Source organism: Nansenia antarctica (assembly GCF_963989245.1).
Source record: "Nansenia antarctica genome assembly, chromosome: 4".
Classification (NCBI taxonomy): domain Eukaryota; kingdom Metazoa; phylum Chordata; class Actinopteri; order Argentiniformes; family Microstomatidae; genus Nansenia; species Nansenia antarctica.
Genome location: NC_137689.1, coordinates 43737536 through 43748811, shown reverse-complemented (window position 1 = coordinate 43748811; position 11276 = coordinate 43737536).

The window sequence follows — 11276 nt, the reverse complement described above, 5'->3', positions numbered from 1 at the left end:
TCTCTCTATTCTTTAGAAATGACATTGCATCCACAAAGTAGTTTCCCTTTGATTTCATTTTTACCATCTTCCCACTTTGTCTCATGACTTAACAGCTTTTGATGTTGTGAAATGCATCAATAAACGGATTCACTGTTATTTAGTAGGCCAGGCCTGCCTTTGGTTGTGTGTAAAATTATTTGACATGAAAGAATATTCACATGACAAGGACACACAAAGGCAGACAGATTCACATGAGAACTGAAAAGAGAAGATCACAGAATGTTCCACATTGAAGAAAAAGGGGAAAAAAAGAGTTTCTAGTGATGTGACAGTGTTTTAATCTGTAGACGTGGTGTCTGCGATAGCCTCTTCTCGTAGCTACTGTATCTCCAAAACAACACCTGTTATTGTTATTTTGTGATCCCCATCCCCCAAAATGGTCTGATTCCAAACACGATGGATGCAATTCCATTGAGCCTGAGGGAGATCCTTCCCCACCCCCAAAGCATGCTGTCGTCATTTTACAGAAGCTAGCTAGTAGTTAACCATGGAGATGTCTGACAATAGACAGAGAGGTATAGTATGTCACCATAATGGGGTACCATCGAATAAAGCATTACAGCTTCTTTGTTTTAAGTCTTTACTACATTTCAAGACAAGATGTGCTCACTTGTGATATCTGATAGGTGCTACCAGTTTCCAGTAATTTCATTTTGAACAGCAGCCCACCTATGTTGGACAGACTCTTGGGTGGAGTGTGTGCGGAGAGAGTCCTAAGTCTGTCGAAAGAGACTAGATGTAAAAAGAAAAAAAAGCTGAAAGCATTTGACATTTTTGGCATTTAGCAGACGCCTTATTCCAAAGCGACTTACAATCAATACATTTGAATACTAAGCAAGTGAATCATCAATCCCCAGTCGTAGCAGGAAGAGTAATCCAGCTCAGGTCCGGGGCCATTGATAGAAGGAAAAACCTTCTCCTATCGACTTCTTCTAAACTTTTTTTTTTTTTTTTACACTGGAGAAACAGAGAAACAGTACAAGGGGGGCAATAGAAGTTTTTAGGGACTCAGTAGAGGGGAAAGCGGGTGTCTTTAGGAGACGCAGTGCTGAGGGGCAGAAAATGTCTCAGGAGGAAAGCGGAAGGAAAGCGAGGTTAGAACATTAGTCAGAGTCTATCCTTGTCTGATGGTGTCAGCACTTACACATCAGTACACTTACAGGCCTATTCAGAGAGGAGATGCACATGTGCGACGTGGGGTTAATTCCCAAATGATCCACTAGTCCAGTTGAGCGCTCGTCAGACTGAATGACTCAATGATGGTACAAAGCTATCCTAAAGACAATGTATAGAACACACCTGTTGGTCATCAAGGGGTAGGTGCAACTGCAACTGCATTTTTTCCACTCAATTTCTAAATTAAGCAGGTGCCTAGTTGAGGTCGGAAGGGTACATTTTTATGTATATGTTTTGTATTAACAGGAGTGAATTACACACGCTTAAATGGGTGAAGTCTGAATAAGGCTGATAATAATAATAATAATAATAACTTTTATTTGTATGGCACTTTTCCTGCAAACGTTGCAGCTCAAAGTTCTTTAATCATTGTATAGTCATAATTGTATTATTTAGTCTTGACTTGAAAATATTTCCTGAGGTTGCATACCTAATGTAAATTGACAGTGCATTCCACAATTTGGACCCATTAAAATGAGAATGCAGCATCACCAAATCTCTTCTTTTGGACATGTGGTACACAGAGAAAGCCAGCGTCAGAAGACCTGAGAGCTTTATTGGGCTGATATGCTAGCAAAAGGTCTTTCAGATATTCTGGTGCTGAGAGCTTTATAAAGAAGCAGAAGGATCTTGAAATCTATTCTGAACTTAACAGGAAGCCAGTGTAGCTCTAAAATAGGAGTTATACGAGCTCTTCTGCTTGTTTTGGTTAAAACTCTCGCTGCTGCATTTTGGACTAATTGCAGCTGGCCAATAGCTTTCTTCGGATGACCAGAAAGGAGACCGTTACAATAGTCCAAGCGGGTAATAACAAAAGCATGCATTAACACTTCTGCATCAGCTTGCCGGAGAAAATGTCTAACTTTTGCACTATTCCGTAGATGATAAAAAGCATTTCTAGTGATATATTTGAAGTGAGGCTCAAAGCTTAAGTGAGAATCTATAATCACACCTAGATTATTAGCTTCATGTTTGCAGTTTGAAAGCAAGGTAGCCTACCTATAGTATTCGACAATTTGTCTTTTTGTGGTTTTGGTCCAATGACAAAAATCTTAGTTTTGTCCTGATTTAGTTGTAGAAAATTGTTGGACATCCAAAGTTTTATATTTATTATGAGGCCTGCTACATCTACTCTGCTCTGCTAGCTGAAGCCTGCTACATCTACTCTGCTAGCTGAAGCCTGCTACATCTACTCTGCTCTGCTAGCTGAAGCCTGCTACATATACTCTGCTAGCTGAAGCCTGCTACATCTACTCTGCTAGCTGAAGCCTGCTACATCTACTCTGCTAGCTGAAGCCTGCTACATCTACTCTGCTGGCTGAAGCCTGCTACATCTACTCTACTCTGCTAACTGTGCACGTTTTGGCGGCAGCGGCCCCTCTCTCCCACCCAATTATTTGTGCTAGTTTCCTGCAATTTTACATGTTGTTCATAATAAACCAGCACAAGAAATGAAAATAATTAACATTTTATAAAACAAGACAAAAATTCAGACAATATATCATATTTATGAAATCTTAATGAACAAATACAGTAGCCTACAGACTCTAAAAGAAAATTGGGCCCCATCAACAGGACTCAGCCCCTTGGTCAGCAGCAGAAAGACCCGTGGTCATCATCTTATATACAGTGCATTGCTCATAGATGGCTATCATGTTATACAGTAGGCTACATACCAGGGTTTTTCCTGGGTCAGAATGAGGCGTTGGTGGTTGATCTTGTGCGCGCGTAGCGCGGCCACCAATTGTTGTATTTGTATTGTAAATTGCAATTACTATTTATTATTACTATTGTAGGAGCCAGATATGGTCCTGTGATACGTGTTGTAATTCACTGTGTGGGCATGGGGTGGCGCTGTCACAATACCTGAGGCAGGTGTATATCAGGTAGCACATTTGTTGTTGTTGTCGTCAGGTGTTGACCCCGGAAGAGCAAATAGGTTTGACCGCAAGGGCGCTAAGTTTGTTATTGTTATTGTTTGTACCAGTGATTAAGCCATTTATGGCACATAGTAACACAATAAATGTTTATTATGCAGCAAACCAACGACTACGGATCTTATATAACCAACAGCAACACATCAAACTAGGACGCACGGCGCGTCAACCGGACAATCCGTCGGGTTAGCATCTCAGTAGCAAGTAGTAGACTATGCTCCTTTAACACTTATTATTAATGTACCTGGTTATGTTACAGTAGAGAAACAAAAAACAGTTACCAAAACTGAGTATTTACTAGATAAGATTGGCAAAAGATTGGCGTGGTGCAACCGAAATTAGTAAACAACTAGTTTGAAACTAGCTAGTAACAACTAGGGGTTTAGTACCGGTAACTACTAAATGCCTTCATTTATAATGACTTACGCCAAATTGGTGCAACCTAGTCCAGTAGGCTACCAGATACGATGTTGTAATGTATGCACATATTTTGCTACCACGGTTGCCAGATGGAATTGACAATGTCCAGCCCAACCAGTCTAAAAGCTGCCGAATCCACCCGTCCAGTGTGACCAAAAGTAGCCCAATCTGGCAACACTGCTTGCTACGTTCTTGCAGCTCACGTGAACACAGGTTCTTCCATCAGCGCTCGCCTGCCGCTTCGATTGCAGACTCAAGTTAACGCGCGTGCAGAAAGATGCCACGAAACTCATGTCCCGTAAAACAATTGTTATTTCTCGCCGTGAGAAATAGAGATGCGGCGTGAGAGCGTGAGAACTGGTTGAAATGCGTGAGTCTCACGGTGATTGCGTGAGACTTGGCAGCTCTGGATGGGACTCTACTATTAGTGACAAATGTCGGTCCTACAACTCGGAAGACTTGTTCTCACAGTTGGTCATTCCGTGCGGTGAAACCCTTGCTTTTGGTGTACTCTCCCTGTCCCCACTCCACTGTGTCCCGAACTCTCTCAGCTACGCAGTCTTTGCAAACTGGCGGCAGCTTCTCACTGTTCTAAAAGACTGCTTCACAATCACATCTGCGGACACTCTCCTGGACGTCACTGCCTCCAAGGACTCTCAGTCTCGACTGAACCCTCCATTCGTGGTGAGAAAGAGACTTCTTGTTCTTTTGTTGCTTTTGATGTCTGGAAATGTTCAGCCAAATCCTGGCCCCATGTCTGTTAATCCTACCATTTGTAACACACCAGATGATTTTAAGAATATGCACGGGTTACGTTTCATTCACATTAATGCACGCAGTCTCTTACCTAAAATGGATATGATACGTATATGGGGAGAATCGACTGGTGCTCACATTATTGTTGTCTCTGAGACCTGGCTCTCCAAGTCCATATCAGATAGGGATGTTGCTTTAGATGGGTTTGATCTCTACCGCTCTGATCGTCCCGGAGAGGCGGGGGCGTGGCTATCTATGTTAGATCATTTCTCGCTGCTCATGTCCTGCTTTCTACATCTGCTACTAAGCAATTTGAATTGTTAGCCTTGAATGTAGATCTGTCTGGAGGTCAACATCTAACCGTTGTTGGCTGCTATAGGCCCCCATCAGCCTCCCCTGATACATTGCCCTCCTTAATGCAGCTCCTGTCTCAGCTTCATTTTAATGAAATCGTCCTCATAGGGGACCTGATCTGGGACTGGCTCTCCATAGCTTCAGATGACTTTAAAGCCCACTGCTTGTCTTTTGATTTCACCCAAATCATTGAAGGCCCCACACGGCTAAATCCCAAACGTCCAGACAAATCGACGCTTCTGGACTTATTTATCACTAATAGGCTGCATAAATTCACTGCAGATAGTGTTTTTGCAAATGACCTCAGTGATCATTGTGTAATTGGAGCTATCAGGGATAGCAAAATCCCTCATTCTAAGCCCTGTGTCATCCAGAAGAGAGATCTAAAGAACTTCATAGAGCAAGCTTTCCTCCATGACCTGCAGCAGGCTCGATGGGACCGTATTTTCCTGATTGGTGATGTTGACCTCGCCTGGGAATATTTTCACGATAGTTTTAGCTGTCTTATTAACAAGCATGCTCCTTTTCGGCGCTTCAGGGTTAAAGGTCGAAACACTCCCTGGTTCTCTAGCGAGCTGTCATCCCTCCTTCACAAAAGAAACCGGCTCTGGGCTGCTGCCAGGCAGTCCGACTCTGAAGCTGATTGGCTTTCTTTTCGGCAGGTGAGAAATAACTTCACTGCTTCTGTCAAAAAAGCAAAAAGTGATTTCTTTTTGTGATCAATTTTTTATTTTGATTTTATGTACAAACACACAAAGGACAATGACAAAACAATTACCAAAATACACATCATTTCATACCTGCATACATTCCCCCTACCCACCCTCCCACACCAAGGTCTTACTCCGCCCAAAAACCCTCAAGAAGGATTTAAACCAGCTCAACATAAATGCCACCAAATAAAATAAATAAACTTAATAGGATAAACATAAAACATTAAATACTATAATATTCAAATATCAATACCCACCCCATTACAAACCATAAGTTATGCATATCACCTCTGCATACGTTCTATAAAGGAAGTCCATAAACTAATATTCTTTGCTTGAGCGCCATGCATGCTGGCCACGGACCTTTCTAGTTTGGCTAGATCTAACACAGTGTTTAACCAATGCTGATAGGACAAGTCATGGGGGTCTTTCCACCTCTGAGCTACCAGTTTTTTGGTGGCTGTGAGGCCTACCAGAAGCCAGCGTTGGTGCATCATTGATACATTTAAACTGGTAAAATCATTCAGTAGTAGAATTATTGGGGAGCAGGGGATAGAGGACCCAAGAAACTCAGACATCTTATTGATGGCCATACCCCAGAATGATTTAACACCAGGGCAATCCCACACCATATGGATGAAAGTTCCTGTTGTGTTTAATGAGCATAACTGACAGTTTGGCGAGGGTGTTAATTTCATTAAAAAAAGTTTGCGGGGTGTACAGTATAGCCTGTGTGCAAAGTTATAGTGAATCATCTGATGATTGGGGTTGCGAGATGCTAAGTTGATCTTACTCCAAACCGTAGTCCAATTGATTGTAGATGGTGAGATAGAAAGGTCATGGCTCCAACGCAAGTTAATTTGTAGAGGGATATCTGCACATTTGATCATAAGTGTGTATAGGTTAGAGACTAAGGCTGTGGTAGGTTTACCAACAAACATTTTGTGGATGGGATGTACCTTCAAGTCTTCTCCCCAGGGAACTCCGTATGCCCGTAGGGCACTGCGGAGCTGGAGGTAGAAAAAGAAAGAGGTGCCAGGTAAATTAAAGTGAGATTGCAGGTCTTGAAATGATCTAAATTCATTACCTACAGTGATGTCAGATAGGGTGTAAACCCCTCTTCCACTCCACTGAGGGAAGGAAATGGGGCGACCTCCTGAGCAAATGGCAAAGTTATTAAATAACGGAGTGTAAGGATGGAACTTCAGATGAATGTTGGCCTGCATTTCTACAGTTCTCCATGTGGCGGAGTCACGTGACCACTCGTTGACGATGCACACGTAGTCTTCTTGTCCGCTCAATTTGCCACTTAATTGCACTAATACTTTACAATTTATCGAATAATATATTAGAAACAGCAATGACCACATCACTTGCTATGGGAAGTCGCAAAAGAGAGGTTGAAAACTCTCCAACTAAGAAGAAATGTAAAGATACATCCATCTCAAAAGAAGACCTCGACGCCGCCATTGCTGACGGTATCAGGCTAGCGCTGCAAGAACAGCAATCCATCCTGAACACAGCTATTACTTCGGCCATCAAAGATGCTGTGGATTCCATCCTAACCCCTCAGCTTTGCTCAATCAAAATCGACATCGAAAAGACCAACGAGTTTATCCGAGGTATGAAAACGGATATCGAGCACCAAGCTAAGCTAGCCCAAAAGACCCAGAGCCGCATCGACTCTGTTCAGATGGCTGTGCGCGAGGACAGACATAGCATTGCTGAACTCCGAAAGCAGGTGGAACAACTCACAGAGAAAACAGCTGACATGGAAGATAGGGCTCGGCGAAATAATCTACGTCTGGTAGGCTTACCAGAGTCGTTGGAGGGCTCGGATGCTGCAGGTTACCTCAAAGCCAACCTGGCGAAGTGGATTCCCTCCTTGGCTGGCCGAGTCATCGAGATTGACCGTGCTCACCGCATATATAACGGCCGCGAGCAAAACAGCAATCGCCCCCGTACCCTCATCTTCCGTCTACTGAGATGGCAGGACAGGACCACCATCCTAAAGGAAGCTAGGAAGATATATCCAGTGAAGCAAGACAAATCCACCCTCCTGTTCTTCCCAGACTACAGTGCCCCAACTACAACCAAGAGGAAGGGGTTCAACACGGTTATCAAGGATGCGCATGCCATGGGTCTGCAGCCTTTCCTAATCTACCCCGCTATTCTCAAAATGGAGCACGATGGCAATAAGATGTCCTTCGACTGTCCGTCCAGAGCAGAGGACTTCATCCGATCCTTGAAGTCACCACTTCAGCCACACCAATCCGAATCCTACGCCGGTGCTGTGCGGCGCGACCCAACAACGAAGCTGTCTACAGGACCCGTGCGACCCACACCTGCCAGGCGGCCCGGCCGAGAGGACTCTACCGCTGTCAATGATCCGGTGATCGAGGATGGTGACGGGATGGAACTGACCACCTAATCAGCCACGACATTGCCATGGGGACTGCTTTAGATTTCAACGATAGAAATGACTATTTTACTTTATTTTCCCCCAGGATATGCAATTGCTTATGGATGTTTACTTTGACTAACGCTGGGTCTAACGAGGTATGGTTGTTATGTTCCCCTATCTCAAACTATCATTTTTCACCATTATGATGGCCTGCTGATATCCCGTTATTTTCATTATTTAATGCCATGTCTAGGCTACCTTTTTTTGAGGGGATGATATGATTCTTTAAGTTCGATAAAGACTCATTGTTATAACTAGCAGGTGGTGTATTGAGCCGATTTGTGGGCTACAGCGTTGCAATAGACTGAGTCACGTCTCAGAGAATGTTTATGTTTTGGCAAGCCTGTAGGTTACCTTCGCGGTTTGCTAACTTTTTTGTACATTGTATTTTTCTCTTCATTTGTTTTTCTCCCTCCCCCTCCCAACGGACAAGTCGCGTAACGGATTGGACTTTTACTGTACTGATAGAAATACTAAGTAGTCATGACCAGAACTTTCATTTCATTCAGATATTCTGTATTTGCTCATTAGAATCCCATGGCGTCTGACCTAACTTTTATGTGCTGGAATGTGAACGGGCTTAACTCGGCTATAAAGAGAACGCGGATTCTAGAATTCCTCCACCGTAAGAAAGTCTCCATAGCTCTAATACAGGAATCACATCTTAAGGAATGTGACGTTACACGTTTTCAGAACAAACATTATAAAGTTATTGCGCACTCTTGCGCTCAAAATAAGACCCGGGGTGTGCTCGTCTTGGTTGACAGGAGGTTGCATTTGACTCTTGATCAGATAAGAAATGACAAACAGGGCCGATTTGTTTACATAAAGACGAGAATAAACCAGGTTAAATTGATGCTAGCCTCCATTTATGCCCCTAATGAAGTCGACGCAGAGTTTCTACCAGATATCAGTAACACATTGTTAGAAAACTCTGCAGGCTATCATTTAATAGTAGGTGGTGACTTCAATTCTGTCCTCGATCCCTCATTAGACAGGTCCTCTCCAGTTAATGTAAGCTCACAATCAACTGCACTTCTAAATTCATTTATAGCGGATTTAAACGTTGTTGATGTGTGGAGAATTCAGAATAATAAGGCCAGAAATTATACATTTTATTCTAACAGACATAAATCTTTTTCCAGAATTGATTTCATTTTTGTAAGCCCATCCCTCATTCCCTCCATGTCCCCAATTGATATTCTGCCAATACTGTTGTCTGATCACTCACCTGTGTCATGCAAGATTCAGCTCTCTGCTAATACTGACAAGGCCACTAGGTGGCGGTTTAACACCACTTTGTTGACAAACCCTGACTTTTCGATCTTTCTTAAAGCTGAACTTGAAGTATTTCTTGCTATAAACACAGCACAGTGTGACAATCCTCAAATTTTGTGGGAAACAACCAAATGTTTTCTCAGGGGCCTTTGTATTTCGTTCTCCTCCACTCTCTCTAAAGCACGTAACAAGCGTTTTAATGAGCTAGAGAAGGAAATAAAAACAGTAGAACATTTACAAAAACAAAATTTTACAGAAGATCAAGCCACACGGCTCGCTTGTCTCAAAGGAGAATATAATGCTATATCTCTCTCAAAGGCTGAATTTATCTTTCATAGAACGAGACAGAGATATTATTTTGATGCTGAAAGGCCCAGCCGCTTATTGGCACTGAGACTGAAGGAGAATGAAAGCAAAGCCTCTATAAATGCTATTAGAGACTCTGCGGGCACTGTTCATACTGCTCCCCAAGCTGTGAATAGTATATTTCAAACATTTTACTCCAACCTGTACCAATCTGACATAGATTATGATACATCTCGCTGCAAGGCGTTCCTTCATGGCCTCAATTTACCTAAGATATCACAGACTGAAAGGGAAGTTCTTGACTGCCCTCTTGACTTAAAGGAGCTACACAATGCCCTTCAATCTCTACAGAAAGGAAAATCGCCGGGCTTAGATGGTCTTCCACCAGAACTGTATTTAGTATTTTGGGAGTTGATAGGTCCTCTTATTATGGACTCCTTTAATGATGCTATATCTAGAGGTGATTTTCACAGAGATCAAAAAGTTGCCCTTATCTCTCTTTTGTTAAAAAAGGGGAGAGACTCTTTGGAGTGCTCTAGCTACAGGCCTATCTCCCTGATCTCGTGTGACCAGAAACTGTATGCTAAGGTTTTGGCTATACGATTGGAGGCTGTAACAGACGCCTTGATCAGTGAAGACCAGACAGGGTTCATGAAGGGACGCCTTGCATCTGACAATATGCGCAGACTGCTTCATATCATCAATCTAACCGATAGCTCTCCCAGCCCCTGTGCAGTATTCTCGCTTGACGCTGAGAAGGCTTTCGATCGGCTTGAATGGAACTACATGTGGGCTGTTTTAGACCATCTTGGCTTTGGGGTTAATTTCATTGCTATGATTAAGACTTTGTATAATGCACCAACCGCTTCTGTTCTCACAGGTAATGTTATTTCCCCTCCAATCCAACTGGAGCGCTCAGCGAGGCAGGGCTGCCCATTGTCACCATTCTTGTTCTGTCTCTCTCTTGAGCCCTTAGCCCAGGCCATCAGACAGAGTACTTGCATTTCCCCCATTTCAATTCTAGATCATAGCCACCACATCTCATTATATGCTGATGACATTCTATTATTTCTAGATAATATTGATACTTCTGCCCCCCATGTGTTAGAAATGTTTGAAGATTTCGGTAGATTGTCAGGCTATAAGATTAACTGGACGAAGTCAATTCTAATGCCCCTTAGTCCTTCAGCAAGAACCTCCTGTCTCCCTAGACATATCCCAGTGAAAGATAAATTTACCTACCTTGGCATCACTATATACCCAACCATACCACGGATAATTAAAGACAACTTTGATGTAACCTTGAACAAAATCAAAACGGACATTCAAAGATGGGATAGCCTCAAAATATCTCTTCAGGGCAGAGCCACGATAATCAAGATGAATGTTTTGCCAAGGATCAACTTCCTGTTTTCCATGTTACCATTACCCCCACCACCCAAATACTTTGATGATATTAATTCGTTGGTCTCAAGGTTCATATGGGCTGGCAAACGCTCGAGAATCCGTCTTACAACTTTGCAACAACCCAAATTGTCGGGAGGGATGGCAATTCCAGATTTTAAGATGTATTATTTAGCTTTCCAGACTCAAGCCTTACGCACCTGGGTGAATCCAAATTCAAAAGTACCTTGGAGGTCAATAGAGGCAGGCCTGGTCAGTCCAGTCAGATTAGAGGACTTACTTTTCTCAGGCACTGGACGTAGGACTCTCAGTCATAGATTTGGTTGCATTATAGATAACGCCCTTAAGGTGTGGAAAGCGTCTGAGAAAATCATGGGAGGTTCCTTGCGATTCTGTTCCTCCACTCCTCTATGGAATAACCAAAAC